Source organism: Carassius gibelio, chromosome B14, assembly GCF_023724105.1.
Source record: "Carassius gibelio isolate Cgi1373 ecotype wild population from Czech Republic chromosome B14, carGib1.2-hapl.c, whole genome shotgun sequence".
Lineage (NCBI taxonomy): Eukaryota > Metazoa > Chordata > Actinopteri > Cypriniformes > Cyprinidae > Carassius > Carassius gibelio.
Genome location: NC_068409.1, coordinates 16,233,572 through 16,249,971, shown reverse-complemented (window position 1 = coordinate 16,249,971; position 16,400 = coordinate 16,233,572). Strand labels below are relative to the sequence as shown.

The 16,400-nt window shown below is 35.4% G+C and overlaps 1 long non-coding RNA gene across 3 annotated transcripts in view; it reads left to right on the top strand.

The window, feature by feature from the left end:
- The first annotated feature begins 280 nt into the window (after positions 1-280).
- The window catches only part of LOC127971826 (uncharacterized), a 110,697-nt gene continuing 94,577 nt past the window's right edge, over positions 281-16,400 (top strand). The window contains exons 1-3 of one of the 3 annotated variants that reach the window (XR_008156926.1): positions 281-444; positions 992-1,150; positions 4,771-5,306. This is a non-coding gene — a long non-coding RNA (uncharacterized LOC127971826). Of the gene's footprint in view, positions 445-991; positions 1,151-2,327; positions 3,231-4,770; positions 5,307-16,400 lie in introns of those variants that run through there. The other 2 variants (XR_008156925.1, XR_008156927.1) reach the window with 2 other exon arrangements.

The window sequence follows — 16,400 nt, the reverse complement described above, 5'->3', positions numbered from 1 at the left end:
GTCGGGTGGCTCGCCATCTCAGATTTCGCCAATGTAGCATCTCAGAACAAATTACATTTACTTGTACAATCATAAAGTCAAAGTTATTTTTCTTTACTCAACCGATCACTGTCAGCGTCACCTCTCGTCTCTTCATCTCAATTAGCACGTTCTCTCTCTCTTCCCTATTCAGCACATGCGTTTTTTCTTAAAGGGGCCGTGTTCTTTTTTTTTCCTCCTCACATTAAACAGCGTTTTAAACATTTAAATTGGTTAGTTAAGTAACAGAATGTAATTTAAAGACACTCATTCATACCCATTCACACACTCATTCATACACCGACTGGGTGTGTGCCATTAAAGGCGCCATCCAGCTCATCGGGAGCAGCTGGGGTTAGGTGTCTTGCTCAAGGACACCTCCACACTTAGTCAGGTGGAGCCAGGGATCGAACCACCAACCTTCCGGTTTGTAGACAACCTACATGAACCACTAAATAAAAAGTTAAAAAGAAGAGCATTTATTTAAAATATAAATATTTTCTAACAATATTCACTACAGTTCAATAGTTTGGGGTCAGTAAATTTTTATCCTTTTTTTATAAGAAATTGTATTCTTTATTAGATTTTAGAATCTTTTATTCAGGATGTGTTAAATTGATAAGCAGTGATATAAAAGATTAATATTGTTAGAAGAGATTTATATTTTGAATAAACTCTGTTCTTTAAAAAAAATATACATCGCAGAATCCTTAAAAAAGTATCGCAGATTCCAAAATAATATTTGATAGCACAACTGTTAATAGTTCTAATAATAAATCATCATATTTTCATGATTTCTAAAGATCATGTGACACTGAAGACTGGAGGAATGATGCTGAAAATACAGTTGCACATCACAAAAATAAATTATATTTTAAAGGATATTAAAATATAAACCATTATTTTATATATTTTATTTTGATAATTTTGAATTATTACTGAAATACAACCTTTTTTTTTTTGTTTCAAACAGTTCATTGAACAATAATAAATGAAGTACCTGAAGCTGACAATGAAGTAAATGTATAATAATTAGCAAAGATGATTAATTTAGCGCTGTAAACGCGCGTATGAGCGGCGGACACGCGCCGCAGAGCGTCAGACGCGCGTGAGGACCAAACACAGCAGAATGGTAGGAAACTTCACTCCTCTTATTATTTCTCTTTTACTATAGCGATTTATTTTTAGATACGTGATCTGAGTCTTTCATAGAGTTGTAGAGTTATTAGAGAAATAGAGTTATTTTTTACATTCTTTGGTCGAAGTTTTCAGATCGGGACTTCGGAGCAGGAAGTGTTTGTCAAACAGTTAATTTGTGATAAATGAATATTTGACCGGAGGCTTTTTTTTTAACCTGTCGATGTGATTTTTAAATGATTTCAATGACTTTTGGATGTCAATACTTCTTGTACCTCAGTTGCATGTGTTGTGTTTTATGAATTGTGGATGGATTAATCAACTGAGAATTAAAGTTGAACATTAATTATCATGAACTCTTAAATATCATGATGAAAAGAAAAGGTAATATTGCATATAAAATTATATCTAAGTATGAACTAACTTGCCAATGCAGTAAATATTCTTACTCTACCCTAAATCAGTGAAAAAATCTTTGGCTCAGTTTACAGAAAAGTGTACTCACACATCCTTTCATTATGATTCAACATAGTTTTCTCCTGAGATGAGTATTTAACACCTTTATTATTGATCATGTGTCACATGATCTTCAGAAATCAGAATAATATGATGATTTATTATCAGAGTTGTGCTGCTGAAACTGTGATACTTCTTTCAGGATTCTTTGATCAATGAAAATTTAAAAAGAAGAGCATTTATTTAAAATAGAAGACTTTTCTAACAATATTCAATACAGTTCAATAGTTTGGGGTCAGTACATTTTTATCCTTTCTTTTTTATAAGAAATTGTATTCTTTATTAGATTTTAGAATCTTTTATTCAGGTTGTGTTAAATTGCTAAGAAGTGATATCAAAGATTAATATTGTTAGAAGAGATTTATATTTTGAATAAACGCTGTTCTTTAAAAAAAATAAATAATTATACATCGCAGAATCCTTAAAAAAGTATCGCAGATTCCAAAATAATATTTGATAGCACAACTGTTAATAGTTCTAATAATAAATCATCATATTTTCATGATTTCTAAAGATCATGTGACACTGAAGACTGGAGGAATGATGCTGAAAATACAGCTGCACATCACAGAAATAAATTATATTTTAAAGGATATTATTATTATTATTATTATATGAATTATTACTGAAATACAACCTTTTTTTCTTTCAAACAGTTCATTGAACAATAATAAATGAAGAACCTGAAGCTGACAATGAAGTAAATGTATAATAATTAGCAAAGATGATTAATTTAGTGCTGTAAACGGGCGTGTGAGCGGCGGACACGCGCCGCGGAGCGTCAGAGGCGCGTGAGGACCAAACACAGCAGAACGGTAGGAAACTTCACTCCTCTTATCATTTATCTTTTACTATAGCGATTTATTTTTAGATATGTGATCTGAGTCTTTCATAGAGTTGTAGAGTTATTAGAGAAATAGAGTTATTTTTTACATTCTTTGGTCGAAGTTTTCAGATCGGCACTTCGGAGCCTGTTCGCGACTCGGTTGATTCAGATCGGCACTTCGGAGCATGTTCGCGACTCGGTTGATTCAGATCGGCACTTCGGAGCCTGTTCGCGACTCGGTTGATTCAGATCGGCACTTCGGAGCCTGTTCGCCACTCGGTTGATTCAGATCGGCACTTCGGAGCATGTTCGCGACTCGGTTGATTCAGATCGGCACTTCGGAGAATGTTCGCGACTCGGTTGATTCAGATCGGCACTTCGGAGCCTGTTCGCGACTCGGTTGATTCAGATCGGCACTTCGGAGCATGTTCGCGACTCGGTTGATTCAGATCGGCACTTCGGAGAATGTTCGCGACTCGGTTGATTCAGATCGGCACTTCGGAGCATGTTCGCGCCCTCGGTTGATTTCAGATCGGCACTTCGGAGCATGTTCGCGACTCGGTTGATTCAGATCGGCACTTCGGAGCATGTTCGCGACTCGGTTGATTCAGATCGGCACTTCGGAGCATGTTCGCGACTCGGTTGATTCAGATCGGCACTTCGGAGCATGTTCGCGACTCGGTTGATTCAGATCGGCACTTCGGAGCATGTTCGCGCCCTCGGTTGATTTCAGATCGGCACTTCGGAGCCTGTTCGCGACTAGGTTGATTCAGATCTGCACAAAATAAAATAAAATTAAAATATCAAACGATTGTTTACCTTTTTTCCCTATAGGTTCCCTTCTATTAGCGCTAATTTAATTAGTTTTGTTCACCTAGTTGTTTTATCCTATTTAGTTCAGATCTAATAAAGTTTTTATGTTCGCTTTTAGGCCTTTCTAATCAATTTAAGTTAGGTTCTTTTCTTATTCAGTGGTTTCTGCTATGCAGTATTACTTAGACTGCTTCAAAGTAACCTTTTTCTTTGTTCTAACACAAATGATAGACAACCAATCTCAACATTCAAGAAGGGAGAAAAAAATAAATAAATAAGAAAATGCACAAAAGTTAGAAAATTCTCAAAGTTGCTTTCACAATTCTGGACGCACAATTCTGGTGACAGTCAGTCACTCAGTCCAACTGCTGTCTGCAGGAAGGAAAATATAGCAGTCTTTACAGTCTTACCAGGATGGAGAATACCCTGGTGAATTTGCTTTATATAACAACAGTTTTTGATATATAACAACAGTCTCTGTTCTCCTCAGTGGTTTGTCGGGTGGCTCGCCATCTCAGATTTCGCCAATGTAGCATCTCAGAAAAAATTACATTTACTTGTACAATCATAAAGTCAAAGTTATTTTTCTTTACTCAACCGATCACTGTCAGCGTCACCTCTCGTCTCTTCATCTCAATTAGCACGTTCTCTCTCTCTTCCCTATTCAGCACATGCGTTTTTTCTTAAAGGGGCGGTGTTCTTTTTTTTCCTCCTCACATTAAACAGCGTTTTAAACATTTAAATTGGTTAGTTAAGTAACAGAATGTAATTTAAAGACACTCATTCATACACAGACTGGGTGTGTGCCATTAAAGCCGCCATCCAGCTCATCGGGAGCAGCTGGGGTTAGGTGTCTTGCTCAAGGACACCTCCACACTTAGTCAGGTGGAGCCAGGGATCGAACCACCAACCTTCCGGTTTGTAGACAACCTACATGAACCACTAAATAAAAAGTTAAAAAGAAGAGCATTTATTTAAAATATAAATATTTTCTAACAATATTCACTACAGTTCAATAGTTTGGGGTCAGTAAATTTTTATCCTTTTTTTATAAGAAATTGTATTCTTTATTAGATTTTAGAATCTTTTATTCAGGATGTGTTAAATTGATAAGCAGTGATATAAAAGATTAATATTGTTAGAAGAGATTTATATTTTGAATAAACTCTGTTCTTTAAAAAAAATATACATCGCAGAATCCTTAAAAAAGTATCGCAGATTCCAAAATAATATTTGATAGCACAACTGTTAATAGTTCTAATAATAAATCATCATATTTTCATGATTTCTAAAGATCATGTGACACTGAAGACTGGAGGAATGATGCTGAAAATACAGCTGCACATCACAGAAATAAATTATATTTTAAAGGATATTAAAATATAAACCATTATTTTATATATTTTATTTTGATAATTTTGAATTATTACTGAAATACAACCTTTTTTTCTTTCAAACAGTTCATTGAACAATAATAAATGAAGAACCTGAAGCTGACAATGAAGTAAATGTATAATAATTAGCAAAGATGATTAATTTAGTGCTGTAAACGGGCGTGTGAGCGGCGGACACGCGCCGCGGAGCGTCAGAAGCGCGTGAGGACCAAACACAGCAGAACGGTAGGAAACTTCACTCCTCTTATTATTTATCTTTTACTATAGCGATTTATTTTTAGATATGTGATCTGAGTCTTTCATAGAGTTGTAGAGTTATTAGAGAAATAGAGTTATTTTTTACATTCTTTGGTCGAAGTTTTCAGATCGGGACTTCGGAGCAGGAAGTGTTTGTCAAACAGTTAATTTGTGATAAATGAATATTTGACCTGAGGCTTTTTTTTAACCTGTCGATGTGATTTTTAAATGATTTCAATGACTTTTGGATGTCAATACTTCTTGTACCTCAGTTGCATGTGTTGTGTTTTATGAATTGTGGATGGATTAATCAACTGAGAATTAAAGTTGAACATTAATTATCATGAACTCTTAAATATCATGATGAAAAGAAAAGGTAATATTGCATATAAAATTATATCTAAGTATGAACTAACTTGCCAATGCAGTAAATATTCTTACTCTACCCTAAATCAGTGAAAAAATCTTTGGCCCAGTTTACAGAAAAGTGTACTCACACATCCTTTCATTATGATGCAACATAGTTTTCTCCTCAGATGAGTATTTAACATCTTTATTATTGATCATGTGTCACATGATCTTCAGAAATCAGAATAATATGATGATTTATTATCAGAGTTGTGCTGCTGAAACTGTGATACTTCTTTCAGGATTCTTTGATCAATGAAAATGTAAAAAGAAGAGCATTTATTTAAAATAGAAGACTTTTCTAACAATATTCAATACAGTTCAATAGTTTGGGGTCAGTACATTTTTATCCTTTCTTTTTTATAAGAAATTGTATTCTTTATTAGATTTTAGAATCTTTTATTCAGGTTGATTTAAATTGCTAAGAAGTGATATCAAAGATTAATATTGTTAGAAGAGATTTATATTTTGAATAAACGCTGTTCTTTAAAAAAAAAAAAAAAATTATACATCGCAGAATCCTTAAAAAAGTATCGCAGATTCCAAAATAATATTTGATAGCACAACTGTTAATAGTTCTAATAATAAATCATCATATTTTCATGATTTCTAAAGATCATGTGACACTGAAGACTGGAGGAATAATGCTGAAAATACAGCTGCACATCACAGAAATAAATTATATTTTAAAGGATATTAATATATAAACCATTATTTTATATATTTTATTTTGATCATTTTGAATTATTACTGAAATACAACCTTTTTTTCTTTCAAACAGTTCATTGAACAATAATAAATGAAGAACCTGAAGCTGACAATGAAGTAAATGTATAATAATTAGCAAAGATGATTAATTTAGTGCTGTAAATGGGCGTGTGAGCGGCGGACACGCGCCGCGGAGCAGAGGCGCGTGACACCCGATTCGAACGTTATCACTCGATTGAATGGGGCGTTATCAGCGGTTATCAGCCCATAGAAATGGGCCAGGAGGGGCCTCCTGTGCCTACTAGTAGGCTCAGAAGGCCCTGATCATCCATCCAAATGGTTGATCACCCACAAATATACAAGAGAAGACTCCAGATCCAATCCCAGAATTCCTGCTCACCTGTAATCGGAAGTCTACTGGACGAATGCGGCAACGTTGCGATATTTCCTGCTTAATATTTTCAGGTAAGACTATTAAAATGATAAAACCGAGCATTTAAACTGTAATGGAAAACAATACATACACTCGTATTGCGTGTCATGATTGTTGACATGAGATAACCGTATTGCGATGTGTCTGCAAACGTTATCGCTAGACCATACGTTATTAGCGTGTCGTTATGTTAACGTTGCATGTTTTATTATGTGAGCATTAACGTTGCTAATATGAGTTTGTATTTACGTCTGAAGCTAATGGGGTAATTAAGTTTCTAGTTAAACTGTCAACATGACTTTTGCTATTGTGTATGCTCGATAACTCCTCACTGAAGCCAGATCATAGGCTTAATGTAACCCATATCGACTTCAGAGAAATATTAAACACAAGACGTATTTTACGACTGTTTGGAAACATTGGGATCTTGACTAGAGTGTAAAATAAAGTTCTGTGGGTTTGAACAAAGCTTGGCTGGATTTGATCCCATATCAGGAAGCTTAGGATCTGTCTATCTGTCTGTCTGTCTGTCTCTCTCTTTCTCTCTCACTCTCTAAAGCTTGCTAGCTGTATATATATATATATATATATATATATATATATATATATATATATATATATATATATATATATATATATACAGCATACATTTATACATTTCCCTTTACAGCATACATTTCCAGCTGGTTGCAAGGACTTCTGTGGCAACTTTATTACTTTTATTACTATGTCTTTGTTGAACTATCCAAAATTTGGTTTTGGGCTGTTTAGAATTTATTGTTCACAAATCTGTCTTGTGCAAGTTTCTCTCTGTTTATGTTTTAGGTTGAAGATGGCCGAGAGAGATAAGCCTTACAGTTGCTGATCTAGAAGCATTAGGCAAGAGTGTCTGAGAACGATGGTGTGATCTACAACACTGTCTTTTTTTATTACTGATTTATTACTGACTATCTATTTCTTTATTTGTTGTTATGCAACAAGAGAGAACTCCCATTAATGGGAATCAAAAGGAAACCCTGAAATCATTTTTTGAGGATGGAATGACATGAGTTTGTTCTGAATTAATACCAAGAGCTGCATCAACTACTGGTTTGGACACCGGTGTCGTAGAAATAAGGTTTACTTTTGTGCCACACTAACAAACATCATGTCAAATAAATATATCATTCTGCTGCACTGTTTGTATAAATGATGTGTTTTGTTAATATTCGGTTTAATTGCTGTAATACCCTTTTGCTATTTTTTTGTTTTTCAGAACTGGATTGGTAATTACAAAAGATCACAAATGACTAATGCTTCGTCTGAGCCCGTCCATCAAAGGCCAAAGTTCACATTAGAGAGCTGTCGGATTACAATCATTTTTATAGGGACATATTCAAAAACAAAGGTGAGAAACAAAATTTAAAGACTGTTTTTATTTTTTTTATACTAAATTGTTTCTTTTCATACATGGTGGCCTTGTTGACATAAGGTTTATGAGGGTCATGAAGCGTCATGAAACAGATTTTCATGATAGTATTTGGGAAGTACTTCACTCACACAAATTGCATTCATCAGTTTAAGAATGCTGAGTGTATTGAAAAGAATCATCAGGTAATCTACTTTACACGTTATCTTGTTTTTACAGAGTTTTTACAGATAAATGGTTTTCACAACCCAAGTACTGATTGCGTTGTATGAATTTACTTTAAAAAGGAGATGCTGACTCTAATGCGTTAAGTTTTCTGTGCATCTATTTTTTCCTCAGGCACAATGAATGATATTAAGGGCAGGTGCGCCACATTGGGGGAAGATGCAAAGCAGAAATACATTCAAGCGGCAGCAGCACTGAGGGACCTAAACCCTGAGGTGAGGGATGCCCAAATTACAATGGACTTAAAGAAGCTGAAGTTAGAGGTTTGGAAACAGGATTCATTTGCTAAGCATTAGTGGTATTCTTAAAGTATTAGATTGAAGGGTGATCAACAGCAATTGTGGTGTGAGCAAAACATTGTGTTAGAAAACTGGATAGTTTATGTCTAGTTTTTATCATAATTTCAAATGAGTTTGTTACAAAAATATTCCAAGGCTATCAACATCAAATATTCTCTCTCACATTGAAGAAATTGTCAAAGACTCATACCACCATCTCAAACTGGAAGCAGCTGAAGAACAAAGTGGTCATGAGATTTCTTAAATTAAAATTTAGTTACCCCTCTGTCTCAGGTTTGATTTACATCCATTTCTGAAACGAAAAACCCAGAGTTTTCCTAAAGCCACTTTCTGAAATGGAACTCAGGAAAACCTGCTTTTATCTTATGATTTATTATCAGCAAGATCTGAGATCAATTGATGTGCAATACCCACATGTTCCTTTGGCAACAGTTAAAAATGAACACGCTGCCTTTGAGATGTTGCTTTAAATATAGTGATGAGTATGATTTAAACTAACTGGCTTGACTTTCAAAATATTTGTGTTTTTCCTTTGGTAGATGGAGGCAGTTTGTGCTGTGTCTGCCACGTCCATGATGATAAGAAGAAGAATGCAAGAAAGAAGTGGCATTCATGGTCTCAGTGCACAGTGTGCCAATCATGGTCACACACAGCATGTGGCTTTAAAAAGAACATGTGCGTTCACTGCCAATGTGAAGACACCATGCTAACACCCTGAAGATGTATCTTGTTACTTGTTTGGGTTGGTTTTACTGTGTTGACGGCCCCCAACCCATCCATACAACACACACACACACACACACACACACACACACACACACACACACACAATACATACATATGCTGCAAATGTATTGTAATGACCACACTTCACACATAAGAAGAAAATTGTGATCTTTTTGTTATTTTCATTCACCCCAATTTTTATTTATTGTTGTTTGTTGGCACCATCAATGTGGTCTCCTTTATATAGGACTTATGTGGGGACCAATAAAGTTAAATTGTACTTAATTGAGTCTACATGTTATTTTTATATATATATACACCTGTTTCAAAATTGGTTCAGTAGGGCTGGGTTTTAGCAAGGACCTCACCATAATATTCACAACAGTGGGTCAGAGTATGATTTCATGTTATGATTAGATGCTTCACATAAGTTTACATTTTTTCACAGTTTTGCTGTCACTAGGAGATGCTTGGCACAAAAATATATTGAAAAGATGGTTACTGGTACTTGTAGAAACTTTGGTATATAGTTGAACACTACAATTTATTTATTTTAAATTTAAATGGTTTATATGGCATTGCTTACTTCCACTCTGAAGTATTTTCTTCACAATTACTGTTACGCTTTTATTTTAATGATAAACATTTAAGAGAAAATGTGAAGGGTATCATTTTATCTGTGTTAAGGATATCAATTGTTTCTCCTTGGATTCAGATAAGTAAAGTTTATTGTCAGTTTATGTGAGGGAGGACTGGTGTGTTCCACTTTTGTTTGCAGTTGTCTGCCGTGGGTAGACTACATTTCAATTCAAAGTGCTGTCGGTCACAATTATATTTATTATATATAATTAATTATACATTTAAAATCTGATTAGTTTATCTAGTTTGCAAATTAGGGTTGTAAAATTATATATTTACTGAACATATAAAATATCTAGTATAGCCAAACTATTAATTACATTGCATCTAGATGAATGCAAAGAAATTAATTGACATGCTTTCAAACATGCTTTTTAAATGACACATGAGTTTTGGTAACATGGACTGAGAAAACATTTAACCATCTTCTGCTTAGAAACCTTGTAAAAACTTTAACTTTTACCAGCCATTACCAGCAATCTTCAAATTATCTTATTTTATGTTCAACATAAGAAAGCAACTCATACAGGTTTGGAATGACATGAGGGTGAGTAAATGATGACAGAATTTTCATTTTTGGGTGAACCATCCCATAATTAGCATATATATATATATATATATATAAGCCATGTGTGTACCAAACAGAAATGCAAAATGAGTCTCTCTGTGTGTGTGTGTGTGTGTGTGTGTGTGTGCGGACAGGGTATTTGTCATGTTGTGGGTCCATAAATCTGTTTACAAAGTCAGAAACAAACAAACAAGAAAATAGCTTCTTTTTATATAGGCTATGACTATTGAGCCTTCAAATAGCTCTCTGAAACCCGACATGGCTTGTGCATGTGAAATGAGAAAATTAAAACTTTGTCGTAGAGCTAAACCACATACATTGTTAGAAAGGTCTTGACCCAGAGAGTAACATATGTAAGTATGAAGATTCTACATGGCTCCTGTTTTGAAATACTGACCTTTGAAACATCACCTTGGTGCATATTTGAAGGCTTATAATTAAGCAATAAAAAGGGCTACACACATGGGACTAACTGTTATAGAGAGCTCTTGTCCTCATTTATGATGTGAATATAGTCAACAGCTTGGGATATTGTCAAATCTGGTTAAAAGTAATTTGAACCCATTTAAAATTTAGACATTTAAAATCTGATTACATAGATATGTTTACAATCCGCCCAAACTCCACACTGTACTCTCAACTCACTATTTGCAATATCCAATTCTAAGAAATACACGAATTTGTTAAAAACTACAATTCCCTATAGCTACTCAGTGCAGCTTGATACAAATCAAGCACTGAAGTTGTAGTTTATCTGGTTTGCGAATTAGGGTTGTAAAAAGATATATCTACTGAATATATCAAATATCTAGTACAACCAATCTATTAATTACACTGCATCTAGATGATTTACGTTAAGAAAATCTAAATATATTTGTTTATTTAAGACTTTTTAGCCGAAATGTAGAACACGGCAAACCCAGCCCACAACACAATGCACTTCTGTAACCTTCTGCTACCAAAAATGCGTTTCTCTGAATCGAAGGAGAAATGTGCAAAAGTTATATTAACATATCGTATTGTTGAGTTATCTGTTTGTTGTTGTTTTTTCGTGGACAAATGTTGAATTCATCATTTTAAAAAAGTGTCTTGTGAATAAAATACTTTTGGGCGGAAATACGTTATGCAAGCCACGTGGTTTCAGCGATAGCAGCGTAACCACCATGGAAACGAACAACGAACAAACTAAATGTAATATACATTCACTGAACGAAGAAAGTGAAAATAAAATGAAAGCAGCCAATGTGAAGAAGAGAAAAAATGTGTTCAATTACATAGACTTGGATCTGGAGAATTTCAAGCCAATAACAGTTATGTAGGAACATACTGAATGTGGCACACTGTCACATACGGATTATGACTGTAAATTCATTGCATGTTATTTATTAAGTAAATTACTTTTCATTGACTTTAAATGTGCTGTGAATAAGTGCAAAGCACCATGGCTAAAAACATGGCTGTAACTCGTAGAGTCAATACTATGTTCCCTTTTATTTTATTTTTTTACAAACTCATAGTTGCTTCAGAGGATTCAAGATCCAATCATTTATTTTCATTTCAACTCAGTCGAAGGGGATTTTGATGGTGAGCTCACAAAAAACAAAACACCTCCCACACATTGACCACATTTGTACATTACAGTAAATAACATATTACATTATGGTAAACACATTAGATTAGATTAGATTAGATTAGATTAGATTCAACTTTATTGTCATTATGCAGAGTACAAGTACAGAGCTAATGAAATGCAGTTAGCATCTAACCAGAAGTGCAAGAATATAGTGTTTTATATACATAAAAGTGCAGAGTAAGTAAAGCTATGATATACAGAATGTACAGTGGAGTTGCTATATACAATATTGATCAGAGTATATACAGAATATAAATATGAATGCAATGTAGGGATTGTATGTACATTATGAACAGAGCAATGAAGGATTATATATAGATTATGAACAGCAGGAACGTGAGAACAGTGGTAATAAATGCAGTTGGATGAGTGTGCAAAAATATTGTTGAACAATGTATTCTATGCAAAATAACAGTAGTGCAATATTTTTATAGAAATATTTTACTGTGCTTGTACAGTAACAATTATAGACAGTTTATTTTTTTATGTTGTACTCATACAGACAGACTAGTGGTGATATGTATGCTTAAATACAGTGCCTAAGCTTTAAAATAGATCAGACCTTATAATTATATTATATTATATATCTGTTGGATACCTTGAATGAGAGCAGCGTATTGCAGTCCTAAAGATTTAAGGAAAACATAGATTTATGAGAGGAATAGTGATCTTTTTTCACAAGTTTAATTAATATTTCATGGACACAGGCCATGAAATTCTGCAACAATGATTAACCTCTTGAGGCTTTGAGCTGTCAAGATGTGATAGCAGGTATTCCTCTACATCCTTTTTATCAACAAACATGTGGGTTCTGTGTAATTGATCAACCGCACTTGTACCAGAGCTTTGCTTCCTCACAAGGCCAAAGTTTGCATCCAATGTTACAATCATATCTCCATCTGCCTGGAAAACAAACACTTACAGTCACTGGTTTTGTACCCGCACCAGGTTTATACATTTATACTATTACTTCTATTATAATACTACATACACAAATTAACTTAGTTTGATATTAATTCAGATTTTAATTCTATGCCATTAGTTTAATCAAACAAGAACCATGCTGGAATTAAAACCAACCTTTGGATATGCTGGGCATATGGTTCCATCATTTAATTGTGGGCAAATATCAACCAAACCTCTTTGTCGGAAGTGGTGATGCCTAAAATGGGATATGGGGTGTTGCAAAAACCCTCAACAGAAACCTGACACTCCAGTGACAGAGAAACAGAAAGCTCTAGCAGAGGGATGGAGAAGGCTGTCTGGGGCTTGTGGCTGTTGCTGGCCGGAGCCCATATCTCAGCAGAGTACAGGTTTCTGGTTCACACGCACACATGGTGACTGTAACGGTGCAGAGCCGTCCTGCCAAATATAAAGAGCAAAATAACATAAAAACATAACCTAGTACTACTATAGAGACTACCATATCAGTATAAATTAAATTAAATTAAATGTATGCATTTAGCACACGCTTTTATCCAAAGCAACTTACAGTGGATTCAGGCTATACATTTTTAGCCATCATGATAGTAAAACTATACATTTAGTTTATATAGTATAGACTAAATCACTTGAGTGTGTCACATATAACTTAATGTTTGTAATTATTGGAATCAACAAACAACTTTTTTTTTTTTATTGCATCACAAATTTGATTAATTCCTTAAAGGAAATCATTACTCCACATGTAATAGGATTGAATTCCTTAACCTGTCAATAAAATTAAATACATTAAGATTTTGTATCAGGTAAAATGACAAACCTGTGCTGACAATGACCTTCATGTCCTTTGTGTACACAGCATGGGTGCCATGGGCTTCAGGTAAATATAAGAATAACCCCAGGGAGGATGGCTCATAGTAAACATTCTGTAAGAAAGATGGATAGCTCTAATGTTTTTAAAACAACAAACTTGTGACACTAACAGTTGATACTGCATAGTGCTAAAACAATTTGAAGTATCTAATGATTCTGTTGAGATTACTGTGAGTTTGCTGTCTGTATGCAAGTATAGCAATAGCAATGTAAGACGGTATGCTATTGTTCTTACATTCCACTTTTCAGGAAGATGCAGTGAATTTCTGTGAATCCTCTTCAGGCAAACCTCACAGAACACTGCAGTGGAGCTGCACTCAATGCACCTATAATCAGCATGTTCTCGGCAGACAGCACACTGGGTAGTGATCGGTGCCGAACATTCAAACGACACCTTAAGCATCTCATCCTTGACTGCATCCCAGGCATGAAGCTCTCTCTTCTTTGCCTTACTGTATGCACTCTCAGAACAGCTCTGTGTCACATCATCAGGTTCAGCAGGTTGAGATGTAATAGAAGCGTCTGAAGAGTGGGTCTGTTTGTAGCTGGGCTGGGGAAGACCTTGACTGAGGTAAGAAAACTTTGCAGGGCCCGCGATAGACCTCCTCACCAACTTAATTTTAACGTTCCTGAAACGTGTGGTCATCTTAAGAGCTTTTCCCATATCTGAAATCAAAATATTTGCCAATTATTACATAAAGCAAAGTGCAATCCGTATCGTACTTCTTATCACAGCCTAAAAGACAGAAACACATGAGTGAAAATGGGATGCAGTCAGATGAGGGATATTTGGTGCGATAGTTAGATACAGCTAGCTAGATAACTAGATATATAGATTGCAAGATAGATATATAGATAGATAAATACACATCGAGCTAGATCTATATCTATAGATAGATTATATAAATAGATAGATACACAGCTAGCTAGCTATATATATAAACTGCTCAAAAAATAAAGGGAACACTTGTGGGTTATATTGTGTTGTTAAGTATTCCCTTTATTTTTTTGAGAAGGTATATAGATAAAAAGACAGACAGACAGATCCAAAGCTTCCTGATATGGGATCAAATCCAGCCAAGCTTTGTTCAAACCCACAGAACTTTATTTTACACTCTAGTCAAGATCCCAATGTTTCCAAACAGTCGTAAAATACGTCTTGTGTTTAATATTTCCCTCAAGTCGATATGGGTTACATTAAGCCTATGATCTGGCTTCAGTGAGGAGTTATCGAGCATACACAATAGCAAAAGTCATGTTGACAGTTTAACTAGAAACTTAATTACCCCATTAGCTTCAGACGTAAATACAAACTCATATTAGCAACGTTAATGCTCACATAATAAAACATGCAACGTTAACATAACGACACGCTAATAACGTATGGTCTAGCGATAACGTTTGCAGACACATCGCAATACGGTTATCTCATGTCAACAATCATGACACGCAATACGAGTGTATGTATTGTTTTCCATTACAGTTTAAATGCTCAGTTTTATAATTTTAATAGTCTTACCTGAAAATATTAAGCAGGAAATATCGCAACGTTGCCGCATTCGTCCAGTAGACTTCCGATTACAGGTGAGCAGGAATTCTGGGATTGGATCTGGAGTCTTCTCTTGTATATTTGTGGGTGATCAACCATTTGGATGGATGATCAGGGCCTTCTGAGCCTACTAGTAGGCACAGGAGGCCCCTCCTGGCCCATTTCTATGGGCTGATAACCGCTGATAACGCCCCATTCAATCGAGTGATAACGTTCGAATCGGGTGCGCGTGAGGACCAAACACAGCAGAACGGTAGGAAACTTCACTCCTCTTATTATTTATCTTTTACTATAGCGATTTATTTTTAGATATGTGATCTGAGTCTTTCATAGAGTTGTAGAGTTATTAGAGAAATAGAGTTATTTTTTACATTCTTTGGTCGAAGTTTTCAGATAGGCACTTCGGAGCCTGTTCGCGACTCGGTTGATTCAGATCGGCACTTCGGAGAATGTTCGCGACTCGGTTGATTCAGATCGGCACTTCGGAGCCTGTTCGCTACTCGGTTGATTCAGATCGGCACTTCGGAGCATGTTCGCGCCCTCGGTTGATTTCAGATCGGCACTTCGGAGCATGTTCGCGACTCGGTTGATTCAGATCGGCACTTCGGAGAATGTTCGCGACTCCGTTGATTCAGATCGGCACTTCGGAGCCTGTTCGCCACTCGGTTGATTCAGATCGGCACTTCGGAGCATGTTCGCGCCCTCGGTTGATTTCAGATCGGCACTTCGGAGCCTGTTCGCGACTCGGTTGATTTCAGATCGGCACTTCGGAGCATGTTCGCGACTCGGTTGATTCAGATCGGCACTTCGGAGCATGTTCGCGCCCTCGGTTGATTTCAGATCGGCACTTCGGAGCCTGTTCGCGACTCGGTTGATTCAAATCTGCACAAAATAAAATAAAAATAAAATATCAAACGATTGTTTACCTTTTTTCCCTATAGGTTCCCTTCTATTAGCGCTAATTTAATTAGTTTTGTTCACCTAGTTGTTTTATCCTATTTAGTTCAGATCTAATAAAGTTTTTATGTTCGCTTTTAGGCCTTTCTAA